The 18,064-nt window shown below is 41.2% G+C and overlaps 1 non-coding gene across 1 annotated transcript; it reads left to right on the top strand.

The window, feature by feature from the left end:
- Positions 1-9,214: 9,214 nt before the first annotated feature.
- LOC123572655 (small nucleolar RNA SNORA51) lies at positions 9,215-9,346 on the top strand. The gene has a single exon (XR_006697208.2). It is a non-coding gene; the product is annotated as a small nucleolar RNA SNORA51 (small nucleolar RNA).
- The last annotated feature ends 8,718 nt before the right edge of the window (positions 9,347-18,064 follow it).

Below are 18,064 nucleotides of genomic sequence, written 5' to 3'. Positions count from 1 at the left end.
CCAAACCTGAATCGGTCCTAAAATCAAGACTTTAAAAGCAGATTATTAATGAGAAATGCCCTGTGCCAGATGCCCCCGTGGTATGAACAAGGTCAGGTTCCTCATACAGGACAATGGACTGGCACTTGCCCACTTTTTAATGGCATTATTATTATTTTTGTTGAGTTGAGTTCTTTGTATGTATAGTCTGGATATCAGTCCCCTGTCAGATGCATAGTTTGCAAATATTTTCTCCCATTCTGCAGGTTGTCTGTTCACTCTATTGATTATTTCTTTTGCTGGCAGAAGCTTTTAGTTTAATTAAGTCTAATTGGTCTATTTTTGTTTTTGTTGCCTGTGCTTTTGAGGTCTTAAATTCTTTGCTTAGACCAACGTCCAGATGAGTTTTTTCCAGGTTTTTTTTGTTTTGTTTTGTTTTGTTTTGAGATGGAATTTCACTCTCGTTGTCCAGTCTGGAGGGCAGTGGTGTGATTGCGGCTCACTGCATCCTCCTCCTCCTGAGTTCAAGGGATTCTTCTGCCTCAGCCTCCCTAGTAGCTGGGATTACAGGCATGCACCACCATGCCCAGCTAAATTTTGTATTTTTAGTAGAGACAGGGTTTCATCATGTTGGTCAGGCTGTTCTCAAACTCCTGACCTCAGGTGATCCACAGGCCTCGGCCTCCCAGAGTGCTAAGATTACAGGTGTGAGCCACCGTGCCCGGTCTTCTTCCAGTATTTTTATAGCCACAGGTCTTACATGCAAGTCTTTACTTTATCTTGAGTTGATATTTGTATATGATGAGAGGGACAGGGGTCCAGATTCATTTTTCTGCATATGACATTCCAGTTTTCCCAGCAGCATTTATTGAAAAGGGTGTCCCCTTCCCAGTGTATGTTCTTGTTGACTTTGTCAAAGATCAGTTGACTTTACATATGTGGCTTTGTTTCTGGGTTCTCTATTCTGTTTCATTGATCTTTTTGTCTAATTTTATACCAGTATCATGCTGTTTTTGGTTACTATAGATTCAGAGTATAATTTGAAGTCAGGTAATGCAATGCCTCCAGCTTCAATCTTTTGCTTAGAATTGCTTTGGTTATTTGAGCTCCTTTTTTGGTTCTGCATGAATTTTAGAATTTTTTTAATAGTTCTGTGAAAAATAATGTGGGTATTTTGATGGGGATAGCATTGAATCTGTAGACTGCTTTGGGTAGTATGGCCATTTCAGTAATATTAATTCTTCCAGTCCATGAACTGGGATTTTTTTTTTTTTTCCATTTGTTTGTAGCATCCCCAATTTCTTTCATCAGCGTTCTCTAGTTTTCCTTGGAGACATCTTTTACCTCCTTGGTTAAATATAGTCCAAGGTATTTTATTTTTCTTTAATATTATAGCTATTGCAAGGAGGATGTCTTCTTGATTTCACTCTTAGCTATATTGCTAATTGGTGTATAGATATACTCCTGGTATTTGTATATTAATTTTGTGTCCTACAAATTTACTAAATTCATTTATCAAATGTAAGAGATTTTTGGTGGAACCTTTAGATTTTTTCAAATGTAAGATCATGTCATCATCAAACAGGGATACTTTGACTTTCTATTTTTCAATTTGGAGGCCTTTTACTTCTTTCTCTTGCTCAATTGCTCTGGCTAGGACTTCCAGTATTTCATTGAATAGTGGTGGTGAAAGTGGGCATCCTTGTCTTATTCCAGTTTGTTGGGGGAATGTTTTCAACCTTTCCCCATTCTGTATGATGTTGGCTGTGGGTTTGTCATACATGGCTTTTATTAGTTTGAGGTATGTATATTCCTTTTATGCTTAGTTTCTTGAGGGTTTTTATCACAAAGGGATGCTGAATTTTATCTAATGCTTTTTTTCACATCTATTAAGATGATTATATGGTTTTTGTCTATAATTCTGTTTATATGATGTATTACATTTATTAATTTGCATATGTTGAACCATCCTTGCATCCCATCCTTGGTCATCATGTGTGCTGTTTGATGTGCTGTTTGAATTGGCTTACTAGTATGTTGTTGAAGAATTTTGCATCTATGTTCATCAGGGATATTGGTCTATAGTTTTCTTTTTTAGGTCACATTCTTTTAAGACTCAAAATAATTTAGAGCTCCAACAGCTTAGATTCTGAATTTTTTTCACATATCCTTCAGTCCTAAATCCTAGACCTTTATCAGTTGTGCAGTAAGTGTTATTTCAGAAAGATATACAATACACTCTTGTCTACATAATGCTAACATGGCTGTTGTAAAAAAAGTTCTGGTCATCTCAGGTTCCCAAAAGCTGGCTTCTCTTCCTAGTTTGGGAAAAGAAGCAAACTAGTTATAGTTCTACAGATAACAAACCATGTGTGCCTAGAACCCCAAACTATATCAAAAGAACTGCCCAGTTGATGAGGGTCAATGGGCTATTTAATGGGAATTGAAAGCTTTAAGTCTCTTTTACTAATTAGTAGCAGATGCATTCCAGATGCTGAATGGGGATTTACAGAGGGCAATACATATATATATTAAAAATATATTCTGTAGTAATCAATCCAAATAATATCAGCATTTACATTTTTCTGCTGGCCTGTGTTATGAATAGCAATCCATCAAAGATCAAAGGAATATTCTTTTATAATCAACCATATTCATTATGCCTAATATTTTGTTTCCTCCATGGTGTAATTTAAATCATCACTTCCAAACTATTTGTTTTCCAATTACCAGGTATGATGCAGTGTTTTCAGTTATCAGGTCTATGTAGTTTTCCCCAAGGGCAAACCAGCTCTTTAAATAAATTTTCTAGTGACCCCGGGTCACTAGATTTTCCAGAAGAGAGCTCTTTGGGTAAGGCAAATTAAGCAGTGGCAAACTTGGCTGGGACACTGAAGCACAGTCTCTGAGGATGCAGGGTTGTGACAGGTCTCTGAGGATGCAGGTTGAACCCTGGAAAGGGTTGGGGACTAAGGTTAAGGGTTAATGCAACCAGGAAATCTGGAGACTGTCTTCAGAGCTGCTAAGAGAGGTTTACGGCAGGGTTCCTTCCTTCCTTCCTCCCTCCCTCCCTTCCTTCCTTCCTTCCTTCCTTCCTTCCTTCCTTCCTTCCTTCCTTCCTTCCTTCCTTCTTTCTTCCTTCTTTCTTCCTTTCTTTTTTTCTTTTCTTTCTTTCTCTCTTCCTCTTTCTCTTCTTTCTTTCTTTCTTTCTTCTCTTTCTTCTCTTTCTTTTCTTTCTCACTTTCTTTCTCTCTTTTTCTTTCTTTCCCTTTCCTATGGCACTGATATGGCAGGGATTTCCCTGGCAATTACCAGATGTCTTCTGGCTTCTGCAAAAGCAGCTAGAATGGGCTTGCTCTTCCTTACACCCTAGCCACACACTGAATCTAAGGGCCCCTGTGTTCAAGGTCACTCCTCAGTGACAAGCTGCCTTCTAATGTGGTCAGTGGGTGGATGGGAGAGCGTAGGCTGGGGAACAGGACCATCAAGGGGCTCAGTTTCTTCCTCCTCACTGTTTTTGTTGTCCTGGCCTGGTTTGGGTCTTTGGTGCCAGGGATCCTGATAGAGCTCTTTTTAGTTTGTCTGGACAATGTCTGGGGTGAATACCAAGAGCCAGAGTGAGATAAGACTCCACATGTCTTGAGATGAGCTATTGGCTGAAACCCAGAGAGGGGACTAAGGCTTCTTGGAAGTTCTATGAGATCGAATGCCCTATTTAGTAGAAGGTTCAGTGTTAAAATATAAATGTAATAGTATTGAAATGTAGACGGTGTCCAGCCAAGGAAGGAAAGAAAACACTGAGGACCGTAAGTCAAAGTCTGTCTTTGCTATCCCTCATAGTAGACAAGCCGCAACAGGCAGATCACTAAATCTCCCTGTGGCTTGGTTTCCTCTCCATAAAACAGTAATAGGGTTATGGTGAGGATCACCGAGACAGCACATGTGGAAACAGAGAAATACATGCAAAGATGTTCACCATTATTAGCCCTTTCTGTCTCACACTTTAAAGATTGGAAAAAAGAGAAGAGCTTCTCTCAAGAAATTAGCCCAATACAAACCATTTAAGATCACTGGCAAGTACAGCATGATTTCCCACATTTTCCAAATGGTAACCTAAGAGGTCAGTGTTGGTTTTGGGGGCTGTATTAGCCAGGGTTCTCTGGAGGGACAGAACAAATAGGATGGATGTATATATAAAGGGGAGTTTATTAAGGAGTATTGACTCAGACAATCACAAGGTCCCACAATAGGCCGTCTGCAAGCTGAGGAGCAAGGAAGCCAGTGTGAGTCCCAAAGCTGAAGAGCTTGGAGTGTTATGTTTAAGGGCAGGAAGCACCCAGCACGGGAGAAAGATGTAGACTGGGAGGCTAAACCAGTGTAGTCTTTCCACGTTCTTCTACCTGCTTTTATTCTGGTCACACTGGCAGCTGATTAGATTGTGCTTGCCCAGATTGAAGGTGTGTCTGCCTTTCCCAGACAACAGACTCAAATGTTAATCTCCTTTGGCAACACCCTCACAGACACACCCAGGAACAGTACTTTGCATCCTTCAATCCAATCAAGTTGACACAATATTAACCATCACAGGGGCATTTCAGCAACACCATCAACCCCCATATATACACCACCAGATAGTATCTCCCCCTCACTGTTTTGCTATACAGATTGGCATGACAGTTTTTTTTTTTTTTTTTTTCTTTTCTTCTTCAAGACAGAGTCTTGCTCTGTCACCTAGACTGGAGTGCAATGATGCGATCTCACTGTAATCTCCACTTCCTGAATTCAAACAATTCTCCTGCCTCAGCCTCCCAAATGAGAGGTGAAGCTGGCTGGGCTTCTGGGTCTGGTGGGGACTTGGAGAACTTTTCTGTCTAGCTAAAGGATTGTAAATGCACCAATTAGCACTCTGTGTCCAGCTAAATGTTTGTAAACGCACCAATCAGCACTCTGTAAAATGGACCAATCAGCTCTCTGTAAAATGGACTAATCAGCAGGATGTAGGTGGGGTCAAATAAGGGAATAAAAGCAGGCCACCAGGGCCAGTAGCAGCAATGTGCTTGCATCCAGTTCCATGCTTGGGAAGCCTTGTTCTTTCGCTGTTCGCAATAAATCTTGCTGCTGCTTACTCTTTGGGTCTGCGCCACCTTTATGGGCTGTAACACTCACCACAAAGGTCTGCAGCTTCACTTCTGAAGCCAGTGAGGCCATGAACCCACCGGGAGGAATGAACAACTCTGGATGCACTGTTTTTATGAGCTGTAACACTCACTGCGAAGGTCTGCAGCTTCACTTCTGAAGTCAGCGAGCCCAAGAACCCACCAGAAGGAAGAAACTCCGGACACATCTGAACATCTGAAGGAAGAAACTCCGGACATACCATCTTTAAGAACTGTAACACTCACCGTGGCTTCATTCTTGAAGTCAGTGAGACCAAGAGCCCATGGGGAAGAACCAATTCCAGACACACCAAGTAGCTGGGATTACAGGCATGCGCCATTACGCCCAGCTAATTTTTATATTTTTAGTAGAAATGGGGTTTCACCATGTTGGCCAGGCTAGTCTCCAACTCCTGACCTTGTGATCCACCATCGGCTTCTCAAAGTGCTGGGATTACAGGCGTGGTTCACCATGCCCAGCCGGCATGACCGTTTTAAACATTTTTAACACTGAGGAATGGAATGCGCATGTAGAAAAGGGAATAAAACAGCCAGGTGCTGTGGCTCACACCTGTAATCCCAGCACACTGGGAGGCTGAGGTGGGTGGATCACCTGAGGTCAGGAGTTCGAGACCAGCCAACATGGTGAAACCCCGTCTCTACTAAAAACAGAAAAAATTGCTGGGCGTGGTGATGAACACGTGTACTAGCTACTAGGGAGGCTGAGGCAGGAGAATCTCTTGAACCTGGGGAGGTGGAGGTTGTAGTGAGTCAAGATCGTGCCATTGCACTCCAGCCTGGGCAACAAGAGCAAAACTCCATCTCAAAAAAAAAAAAAAAAAGGAATAAAACATAATTTTGCCAGCTTGGGGTCCTTCGAGAAGCAGAGGCCAAGAAGGGGGTTAAATGTGCAAGGATTTTATTAAGAGAAATACCTTTGGGAAAGTAAATAGAGAGGGAATCAGAGAGGCTTTGGGGAAAGGCTAGGGCAGTCATTGTTCCCCTGTGAGTCTCATTCAGAGGGAGAGAGAGCGAGGTGGGTAGATTTGTCCTAGATTGACCTGAAGTCTAGGGAAGGTTTGGCAAAGCTGTTGGGGAGCCCCTCAGCTAAAGTTGGTGGTTGCAAGCCTTGTGTACCTCCCAGGATCTGTTCTGCCCTGCTCTACCTGTTAATCTCATTCATGAGTGGAGCAGCCTCAGGGCCAACCCCATTGTTGTAGGGGTGGAGTTGGCCTTGCCCCAATGCTGCAGTGGGGTTCTGCATGCATCTGGGCCCTCAGTCAAGTTATACTCCTTGTAATAGGAGGGCTGGGTGGTGCGTTCTCGTAGCCTCCACAGTGAATGTTCAGTGCAGTAAATATTTATAAGGCAAACACTTATCTAATTATCAGCTGGATCAAGACAGGAAATTTCAGAATATCCCTGTGTTTAGAAACAACATCCGGCTCAAACCCCTCCTTTTCCATGGAGGCAACTACTGTTCTGCCTTTTATGAATGTTGGTCACTTCTTTTGGTCACTTGCCATTCTTTGGTGTTTTGCCAATCATGCATTTATTCCTAAACAATAGTTTAGTTTTGCTTATTCTTGAACTTCATATAATGGAATTAGTATGTATGCTTTTGTGTCTTGCATTTTTGCATGATATTAATTCTAAGATTCATCTATATTATCGTGCATATCTCTAGTCTGTTTACTTTTATTGCTGTGTGTATTTCATTGTTTCAACATCTCACAGTTTGTCTAGTCCAATGTTTTTCCTGCATGGGCTATTGCAAAAAATATTGAGTATATAAGACCATCAGGATACATGTATGATGTCAAATATTTTTGTGAAAGAAAGGTCCAAAGGCCGCCAGTGTTCCCAAGAAGAACCCTGAGCTTGGTACAGGAGGTGCTGACCAGCTCACTAAGCACATTGCATGCAAGAGCTCAGAGCACACCAGACTGTCGCTGTTCCCTCTGTATTGAGCACAAGTAAACCTTTCTTAAAACTGCTTAACAGGCTGGGTGCGGTGGCTCACGCCTGTAATCCCAGCACTTTCGGAGGCAGAGGAGGGTGGATCACCTGAGGTCAGGAATGGCAGACCAGCCTGGCCAACATGGTGAAACTGCATCTCTACTAAAAATACAAAAATTAGCCGGGCATGATTGTGGGCACCTGTAATCCCAGCTACTTGGGAAGCAGAGTCAGGAGAATCGCTTGAACCTGGGAGGCAGAGGTTGCAGTGAGCCAAGATCACACCATTGCACTCCAGCCTGGGCAACAGGAACAAAACTCCATCTCAAAAACAAATGAACAAACAAAAAAAACAAATAAAAAACAGACTGTTTAGCCATGCATGTGTCAGGCAGGCCCCCAGCTTTTTGTATTTCAGACCCCATGGGGCAAGGGTCTGGGCCTAGCTTACCACAGCCCAAAAAGGCCTGTATGTGACCATGCTGCCTGGATTGGATATGAAGTGCATCTGCTAGTTGTGGGGACTGATGTCTTGCAAGGGACTGGATTTTGTGTTCTCACTTGTCTTGCTGTAAATAGATACTTGACCCTGGTGTGCATGTTGTCTGTTCTCAGTGACCTTGACTTATGCTCTGGTCTCTTCCCTGGGTGGCACTTACCTGCTTCTTGACCTTGGCCACATTGATGTCATATTTTATCCTGTGGCACCACCTGACCACCTGGTAAAACAGTTCCTGTATAAATACCCTGGTGCATGCCAGGCGCAGTGGCTCACGCCTGTCTCCACAGCTATTTGGGAGGCTGAGGCAGGAGAATCGCTTGAACCCAGGAGGCAGAGGTGCAGTGAGCCAAGATCTCGCCACTGCACTCCAGCAAGTTGACAGCAAGACTCAGTCTCCAAAACAAAAACAAAAAAGGAAACAATTAAAATATATGAATTGGCTGGGTGCAGTGGTTCATGCCTGTAATCTCAGCATTTTAAGAGGCCCCGGCAGGCAGATCACTTGAGCTTAGGAGTTCAAGCCTGGACAACATAGTGAAACCTCGTCTGTACCAAAAAAATACAAAAATTAGCTGGGCTTGGTGGCATGTGCCTGTAGTCCCAGCTACTCAGGAGGCTGAGGTGGGTAGGATGGCGTGAGCTCTGGATGTGGAAGTTGCAGTGAGCTGGGCAATAGAGTGACACCCTGTCACAAAAAACAAACAACAAAAACAAAAATGAATTGATATTGTTAAACCTAAATCTTCCTTAAAGTTAAATTTTATGAGTTTCAAGAAAGATTTCCATTTTTGTGATTTGATATTTGAATGGAAACAAGCCACAGTTAATCTTATTCAGTGTTAGGTACAGTAAGTTCCTCTTCAAAGAGTTGGCTTGTTCAGCTTCCTTGTTCTTTGTTCTCTATTTTCAAGCCTAACTTCCTCGTTCTTTGTACCTCTTCTTGCCCCTAGTTATGGTAAATAACCTTCCAGCCAGCCCTAATCTGTAATTCACATCTATTTCCTTGATTACTTGCTCTGCAATTGTCCTTTCCATCAAAACTACCCCTCCAGCCTTTCCTGCGCCCTAACATGCCCGGACATACCTTGTGCTCTAACAAACAGCCTCTCCCTTCCTGCCTAGTTAGCCCTATTCAATTTTAAACAGTAGCCAATCAAGTCAGCTTAGATTGTGTGATTGGACTCCAGTCAATGGGGAAAGGACACAGCTACAGGAACTGCTGCATTAGGGATAAAAACCCCTGCCCTACCCCACTCGGTTTGCTATCGCCATGGCCAGGAGTGCAAGCAGCACCCTTCTGCAGAAGCAAATTTGCCTTGCTGAGAAATCTTTTGTTCAAGTGCTGGTTTTCTTTATGACCCCGAGCTGTTATTTCTAACATTCAGTAACAACCGCTAAGCAATAACCTAATTGCCCTTTTCTGTTATCCCTAGTCTCTCACCTGAGGTCCCTTTAAGTCAAAAAATCTGAGGAGAAATAATTACCTGTCAAATATGAGTGACAAATGCAAACTGTAACTGGTAGGCACTGAGTCCTTAGCTCAGTGCCAGTTTGGGTCTGATTTGTTGTTTCAGAAGCTGAAATCTTACAAGTTTTGGCCTCAAAGATTTGTGGTGCCAGCCTCCTGGTGCTCAGCACAGGATATGTTATTACCCCAACCAAACAGAAAGAGGAGGCTGAATTAACCTATCCCATATACATCTCAACCCAGGCCCTGGGACTCATCTGTATTGTCAATGGGGGGACATGGAGGGGGATTTTAAAAAAAAGAAAGGCCAGGCATGGTGGCTCATGCCTGTAATCCCAGCACTTTGGGAGGCTGAGGCAGGTGGATCACCTGAGGTCAGGAGTTCAAGACCAGCCTGGCCAACATGGTGAAACCCTGTCGCTACTGAAAATACAAAAATATTAGGTGGGTGTGGTGGCACATGCCTGTAATCCCAGCTCCTTGAGAGGCTGAGGCAGGAGAATCACTTGAACCTGGGAGGCAGAGGTTGCAGTGAGCCGAGATTGCGCCACTGCACTCCAACCTGGATGATAGAGCGAGACTCTGTCTCAAAAAAAAAAAAATGATTGATGGCACTACTCACCGCCTACAGTGGTTTGATCAGAAAGTACACCACTTGCATGCATAAGTTTAGATGCAATTTTTGAAGCCTATGTGTTTATTGAGTAATTATGACAGATGGAGAAAAAGTGACATGTTATTACTAGTAGTAAGTTAAATTCTTGTCTAAAATTGTTCAAAACATGTGAAGCACAATTAAATTATTCTGAAGCAATATTTTTTTAGAAAGCAGGATTTTCTTTCGGTGTGATTACGCTCTGTTAATTACTCTCTTATTCTATGTTTAGAATGAAAAGGTGGGCGTCATTACCAAGTGCAGCTGGATTAACAATAACAGCCCGCCCACAAAAGAAGGGGAGGACTTGTCTTAGACCCTATTAGGATCACAAGGCCTTTGTAAGTATGCCAATCAGACTTCCTTGAACCTTGGAGACATCTCTGAGAAATAAATATTCTGTCACTCTGAAAACATTCCTGAGGTGGGTCAAGCATGACCTAATCATAACACAATGGATTCCTTTTATGACCAACAGGAGAAAACACTCCATGGTAAAATGAATGCCTTGCACTATCTACATTCATTTAAATTTGAAAGCCTGGGAAATTCACTACCCGGCATGGATGAGTCACCCACTAACGAGAATAGCATGAAATACACGCTGGTAACTGCCAGTGACTTCTTTCCATTCATTTTTAGGGAAGCTCCAAGAGACAGTTTCCTCTTGGGACTTTTTTTCTGTGTATCTGCTTAAAAATTGTTAAAAGAGATTTTCTGGAAATTGTATTTTGCGATTTGCTCCTGTCTTTCTCCTTTTCCTTCTCCTTCTTTTCCTCCTCCTTTCCTCCTCTTTATTCTCTTCTTTTCCTTCTCTTTGGGCATTTCCATTTAAATTTAGGTGCAACATTCTGTGCAATCTAGGACCGCTCTTGGTGTGGGAATTGAATTTGGGTCACAGGTGGAGGCTTTAGCCTTACGATGATGAAAAGAATATTGCAGTAGCATTTAGAAGAACTAGATTGGTTCTGTTTTAAGTAACAGCACTGGAATTGCAACTCAGGTTTTCTGATTTCAAACCTTGTACTCTTTCAAACACACCATTATTTCTTCTGTTGATTTTTGTCCTGAGATCATTGTATCATTTAGATATCAAATTTTTTAAATTAATTATTTTTTTGAGACTGAATCTTGCTCTGTCACCCAGGCTGGAGTGCAGTGGCATGATCTTGGATCACTGCAACCTCTGCCTCCCGGGTTTAAGAAATTCTCCTGTCTCAACCTCCCAAGTAGCTGGGACTACAGGTGCATGCTACCACACCCAGCTAATTTTTGTATTTTTAGTAGAGACGAGGTTTCACCATATTGATCAGGCTGGTCTCAAACTCCTGACCTCAGGTAATTCACCCACCTCAGCCTCCCAAAGTGCTGGGATTACAGGTGTAAGCCACTGCACCCAACCTGGATATCAAATTTAATAGGCAACTACTAAATATTGTGGGGTTTACCACTTGGAGAAAGTAGATTAGGATAACAGGGTATAAGAGAAAGTAGATGAGGATAACAATTTTCCTGGGACAGGTGGGTTAGGGTTGGGGTATATTCAGAATAGTTATTCCCTGAATCAGTTGTATTACTCAGAAATGCCTATTTTGGCTTCACCAGAAGGAAGGCAAAGGTGAAGTCTGGAGAGAAAGAGAAGAAAAAATATGTTAGAATAAACAAAATGAAGGTGTGTGAGTTGAGTGTCCCCCAAAGAGATATGTTGAAGTCCTAACCTCTGGTACCTATGAATGTGATCTTATTTGGAAATAGGATCTTTGCAGATGTGATCAAGATAAAATGAGGTTGTACTGGAGAAGGGTGGACTCTAATCCAATGACTGGTATTCTTATAAAAAGAAGGAAACTTAGACATGGAGAAAACATCATGTGATGATGGAGGCTTGGGGTGATGTGTCTACAAGTCAAGGAATAGCAAACAGGGAACTACCCAGGCTGGGCGCAGTGGCTCACGCCTGTAATCCCAGCACTTTAGGAGGCCAAGGTAAGAGGTTAGCTTGAGGTCAGGAGTTGGAGAACAGCCAGGACAACACAGTGAGACCATATCTCTATAAAAAATAAAAATAAACTAACTGGATGTGGTGGCACACGCCTGCAGTCCTAGCTACTTGGGAGGCTGAGGTGGGAGGATTGCTTGAGCCCAGGTTGAGTCTGCAGTGAACCATGATTGCACCACTGCACTCCAGCCTGAGTGACAGAGCATGACCCTGTCTCAAACAACAACAACAACAAAAATGAAACCAAACAATAAACTATCAAAAACTAGCAACAGGTGAGAAAGGATGGAAGGATCGCAGGATCTCGCTTAGAGTCTTCAGGGAGAGTATGGCTTGCTGACACTTTAAGTTAAAACTTTTAGTTTCCAGAACTGTAAGACAGTGAGTTTCTGTTGTTTTAGGCTACCTAGTTTGTACTTTGTTACAGTAGCTCTAGGAAATTAATAGAGAGAATTAGAAATGCAAGTTGAAAAAAATCCGTGGAATTGGTTGAAGTGACTCAAGACTATGAAAGAATCATGCTGTGTTTATACTTAGATCTCTCAGATTCATTTCTTTATCGACTTGCATTTTACAATACTACAGGAAGAAAACACCTAGATTAGGTTTCCTAGGTTTTTTGATAACAGGGAAATCTTCTTTCTCAGTAACCATCAGCAAACATAGGAAGAGAATCTTGTATCTAAGAAAACGGAATATGCAAACATTAATCTTTTTTTTTTTTTTTTTGAGATGGAGTCTTGCTCTGTTGCCCAGGCTGGAGTGTGCAGTGGTGCAATCTCGGCTCACTGCAAGCTCTGCCTCTCGGGTTCATGCCATTCTCCTGTATCAGCTTCCCGAGTAGCTGGGACTACAGGCACCCGCCCCGACGCTGGCTAATTTTTTTTGTATTTTTAGTAGAGATGGGGTTTCACCGTGTTAGCCAGGATGGTCTCGATCTCCTGACCTTGTGATCTGCCGGTCTCGGCCTCCCAAAGTGCTGGGATTGCAGGTGTGAGCCACTGTGCCCAGCCTACTTTTTAAAAATATATATATTTTTGAGACAAGCTCTCACTCTGTTGCCCATGCTGGAGTGCAGTGGTATGATCATGGCTTACTGCAGTCTTAAATTCCTATGTTCAAGTGACCTCCTTGTCTCAGCCTCCCAAGTAGCTGGGACTACAGGCATGTGTCACCACTCAGCTATTTTAAATTTTTAAATTTTTTTGTAGAGATGGAATCTCACTATGTTGCCCAGGCTAGGCTTGAACTTCTGGCCCCAATTGATCCTTCTGTTTCAGTCTCCTAAAGCGCTGGGATTACAGGCATGAGCCACTGAGTTTGTCTAATGCTATTTCTTGACTTCAGTTTTAGCTATTATTTATTGTCATTCCCCTATTGTAGAAAAAGAGGCTTTAGCTCTTGTAACCATAATACCTTTGTCTTCTTTCTCTACTCCCAATACTAGTATTTAGTTTCCAAACTCATTGTCAGAAGTATAGATCTTTTCTCAATACATTCATGCATATACACACACACACACAAACACACACACACACACAAACAGAAATTGGTGAGAACAAGTGACCTGATCGAATAAGAGTGGAAGACATGAAAAGACATTTCACAAAAAAGAAATACAAATGTTAAAACATTTATGAAAACACGTTAAATCCAATTCGTAATTAGATGAATGCAAATTAAACTGAATTGACCATTTTTCACTGCTCAGATTAGCAAAATCTAAAAGTTTTACAATGCATTCTTGGCAAAACTGTTGAGAAACAGGCTTTTCCATGCATTGCTGTTGTGATTGCACATGTTATAAAAGAATCTCTATGTAGGGAAATTTGATAATATCCCCCAAATTACGAATGCATTTATTCTGTGACCTGAAACTCCTACTGATGACCATTTATCCTAGAGATATACTTACATAGCATCAGGAGTATATAAAATTATTTGTCACATTAAGGAACATTAAAAAGAAAATAGGCCGGATGTGGTGGCTCACACTTGTAATCCCAGCACTTTGGGAGGCTAAGGCGGGCGGATCACGAGGTCATGAGATCGAGACCATCCTGACTAACATGGTGAAACCCTGTCTCTACTAAAAATACAAAAAATTAGCCAGGCATGGTGCAGGCGCCTGTAGTCCCAGCTACTTGGGAGGCTGAGGCAGGAGAATGGCATGAACCTGGGTGGCAGAGCTTGTAGGGAGCCAAGATCATGCCACTGCACTCCAGTCTAGGTGACAGAGCAGGACTCTGTCTCAAAAAACAAATAAACAAAAAAGAAAATAGTAAATAATGATGTGTGTGTGGAAGATGGTGGTCAGGATGGATGGAGACATGGATGAAAACAGATTTTTTATGTTATTAAAAACTATATGAATGTACTGCCTATTGTAATTCATACATAATATATTCTTATGCAAATGAATAGCTTATCTGTTAAAATACAAGTTGATAAATATCAATAGTCTTCTATCTCTCCATACCCACCCATCCATCCATCCATCCATCCATCCATCCAGTTTGAGACATTGCTGATATTTGTTCTGGATTTCTTGTCCTCTTTCCTCCCTCTCCATTCTGGATGACTTGTCTTCTAGTCTTGTTTTATAGTTGTTTTAGAGAGTCTGCCCAGGTATAGTGTCTTACACCTGTAATCCTAGTGCTTTCAGAGTCTAAGGCAGGAGGATCACTTGAGGCCAGGAGTTCAAGTACAGCCTGAACAACATAGTGAGACCCTGTCTCTACAAAAAAATATAAAAATTAGCTGATGTGGTGTGTGCCTGCAATCCTAGCTACTCAGGAGGCTGAGGTGGGAAGATTGCTTGATCCCAGGAGTTTGAGGCTGCAGTGAGCTATGATCACATCATTGCATTCCAGACTCCAGCCCGGGTGACAGAGAAAGGTCTCCTAACCATCACTTTCAGAATTTCCATTGTCTCTCCTCTGTGCTAGACTCTGTTTATTAAACCCTATGTCTTATTTTCCTTAGTATTCTCCCTTGTTTGGGTAGAGGCTGTTTTCCAGTGCTTATAGAGATTTGGCATGTAAAGAAAAAAAGTTTTTATTCTGTCCTCACATTGGAGAGAGAGAGAGATATATATATATAGTCTCTAGGCTGCATATGATTTCTGCTATGAATTCTGAAGTCATTGCTTCATCATTTTCTAGATTTCAGTGTTCCCACTGAAATCTGATGCCAGTCTGATTCCTGATTCTTTGTACTTGATGTGTTTTTTTGGTTTGCTTTTTTTTTTTTTTTTTTTTACCCTTCTCTGCAAGTTCTGAGGGTCTTCTTTTTGTCCCTGGTATTCTGAAACGTCATTGCAATGAGGCTCGGTGTAGTTTCCCTCTCATTTGTAGTGCTTGTTTCTAGGGGACTCCTTTTGATCTGGAAAGTGGCTTTCCTTAGTTGGAAACAATTGTTGCTGTTTTGTCTAGCATCACTTTCTCATGTTAAAACTTAGTTTCCTTTCTCTGGAATTACCGTGGGCACATGCCACCATACCTGGCTAATTTATTTTTATTTTTTTGTAGAAATGAAATTTCAGTATATTGCCCAGACTGGTCTTGAACTCCTGGGCTCAAGTGATCCTCCTGCCTGGGCCTCCTAAAGTCCTGGGGTTATAGGCATGAGCCACTGCACCTGGCCTAATTAGTAAATGTTGATACTGGCTAAGATCTCTGATTCTTATGAGTTCAGTTTGATAATCTCATCCTTGGGGTTACCTCAGCATCCCATTTCATATATTCAATATATTCTCTTTTCTCTCTGAGGATATCAATTAGGGTTTTGATTTTTTATTTAATTTTTATTGTTTTAGAGATGAGCCTTACTCTGTTGTCCAGCTTGGAGTCCAGTGACATGATCATAACTCACTGTAACTTCAAACTCTCAGCCTCAGGCCATCCTCCCTTCTCAGCCTGCCGATTAGTTGGGGTAACAGGCAGAAGCCACTACAGCTACCCTCAATTATGTTTTTAAAGTCATTTTTCACTGGCATTGTCTCTATTTCCATCCAATTCCTCTCTCTTTGTGTTTGTTGGGATCTCTTTGATGTCAAAAGCTTTTTCCAAGTGTCGACTGATCCTTGGCTGTTCATTTATATTTCAGACTTAGATAGTGTAGTTTTTAAAAAGGAGATTTCACTATAGGATGATCAGGGAGGGCCATTGACTATTGTTCAGGAGACTCCAGGTGCCAATATTGGTCTATATGAATTTCCTGTGGACTGGTCAGTGTTGAAGGTGAGGAAACCTGCAGTTTCTGTATTGGGGGCTATGTAAGTTCTCTGTTCCTGCTGTAACAAATGACCATAAGTATACGGCTTAACACAGTAGAAATGTATTATCCTACAGTCCTGGAGGTCAGAGGTTGGACAAGTCTCACTGGGGTAAAATCAAGGGGTTGCAGGACTATGTTCCTCCCTGGAGACTCTAGGGAGCATCTGTTTTCTTGTCTTTTCCAGCTTCTAAAGGTTGCTCCACATTTCTTGGCTGTGGTCCCCTTCCATCGTCAAAGACAGCAATGGCCAGTGGAGTCTTTCTCATATCCTGATACTCCTTCCCTCCTTCTGTCACTTATTAGGACCTTTGTGATCACATTGGATCCACCCAAATCATCCAGGGTTTATTAGCAACCTTAATTTCACCTTACCATGTAACATAACATGTTCACAGGTCCTGTGGATTAGGATGTTGACATCTTTGCCAGACCATTATTCTGTCTACTGAAGGGGTATATTCCTGGTTAGTATTCTTCTGAAAGACAAGTAGGAGAAGGAGGCTGGGAGAGAGTACCAAGTATGTGGTATGTGGAATATTACTTAGTTCCCCTTATTCAGCTAGCATCTTCAACTATGCCTGCTGTCTGAGTTCAGAGTGCAAAGCAAGATCTTCAGAGAGTTAATTTTCAGTCTTCTTCAAGGGTAGGGGCAGAGTAGTGTCCTAACTTTCTCAGGATGGGAGGACATTTAATGCTGTTTCATTTTCATTTAATTCAAAATACTTCAAAATTTCTCTTAAGACTTTCTTTGATTCAGTTGTTATTTAGAAGTGTGTGCCTTAATATCCAAATATTTCAGGATTTTTCAGCTACCTGTCTGTTATTTTTTAAAGAGATGGAGTCTTGCTATATTGCCCAGGCTGGGCTTGAATCCTTGGGCTTGAACAATACTCCCACCTCAGCCTCTAGAATGGCTGGTACTACAGGTGCATATAACCATACCTAGCTTTATCTTTCCATTATTAATTTCTAGTTTACTTCCATTGTGGTCTCACAGCATACTCTGTATGTTTTCTTTTAAGTTTGTTGAGATCTGTTTTATAGCCCAGAATGTGGTCTATATTTGTGAATGTTCCATGCGAGCTTGAGAAAATGTGTTCTCTGTTGTTGATGGATGTCATATTTCATATATTTCAATTAGATCCTGTTGATTGGTGGTGCTGTTCACTTCAGGTATCTCTTTACTAATTTTCTGCCTGCTGGATTTGTCAGTTACTGATAAGGAGGTGTTGAAGTCTCCAGGTGTAATAGTGGTGGATTTGTCTATTTCTCCTTGCAGTGCTATCAGATTTTGCTTCAAGGATATTGATTCTGTTGTTTGGTGCATACACATTGAGGATTATTATGTCTTCTTAAAGAATTGACTCTTCTATTGTTAGGTAATATTTCTCTTTATCCTTGATAAATTTTCTTATTCTGAAGTATTTTATCTGAAATTAATGTAGTTGCTCTACTTTTCTTTTGGTTAGTGTTAGCATGGTATATCTTTCTCCTTTTACTCTTAATACATGTCTCTATTTGTAAAGTGAGTTTCTTGCACACAACATATAATTGGGTCTTATTTTTTGATTCACTCTATCTGTCTGTCTTTTCGTTGGTATATTTAGACCATTCACATTTAAAGTGATTATTGAAATAGTTGGATTAATATCTACCATATTTATAACTGTTTTATACTTGTTGTACTTTGTCTTTTTCTTTGTCTTCCCTCTTTTACTACCTGCTTGGTTTTAATGGAATATTTTATATGATTCCATTTTCTATCCTCTCTTAGTATAATACTACACTTTTAAATTTTTTTCAGTGGTTGCCCTAGAATTTACACTGTACATTTACAACCAATCTAAGTTCACTGTTAATTAATACTATGCCACTTCACAGGTAGTGCAGATGCATTATAACAAAGTATTCCTAGTTCCTTTCTTCCTTCCCTTAAAACATTACTGTCACTCATTTCACTTATCCATACACTATAATCAAATTATCATCAAATTGCTATTATTATTTTGAACAATAATTATTAGATCAATAAGAGTATGAAAACTAAAATATTTTATCTTTCATTTAT

This window comes from Macaca fascicularis, chromosome 3 (assembly GCF_037993035.2).
Source record: "Macaca fascicularis isolate 582-1 chromosome 3, T2T-MFA8v1.1".
NCBI classification, from domain to species: Eukaryota; Metazoa; Chordata; class Mammalia; order Primates; family Cercopithecidae; genus Macaca; species Macaca fascicularis.
The sequence above is the reverse complement of the archived record's forward strand: the minus strand, read 5'-3'. Positions and strand labels throughout refer to the sequence as shown.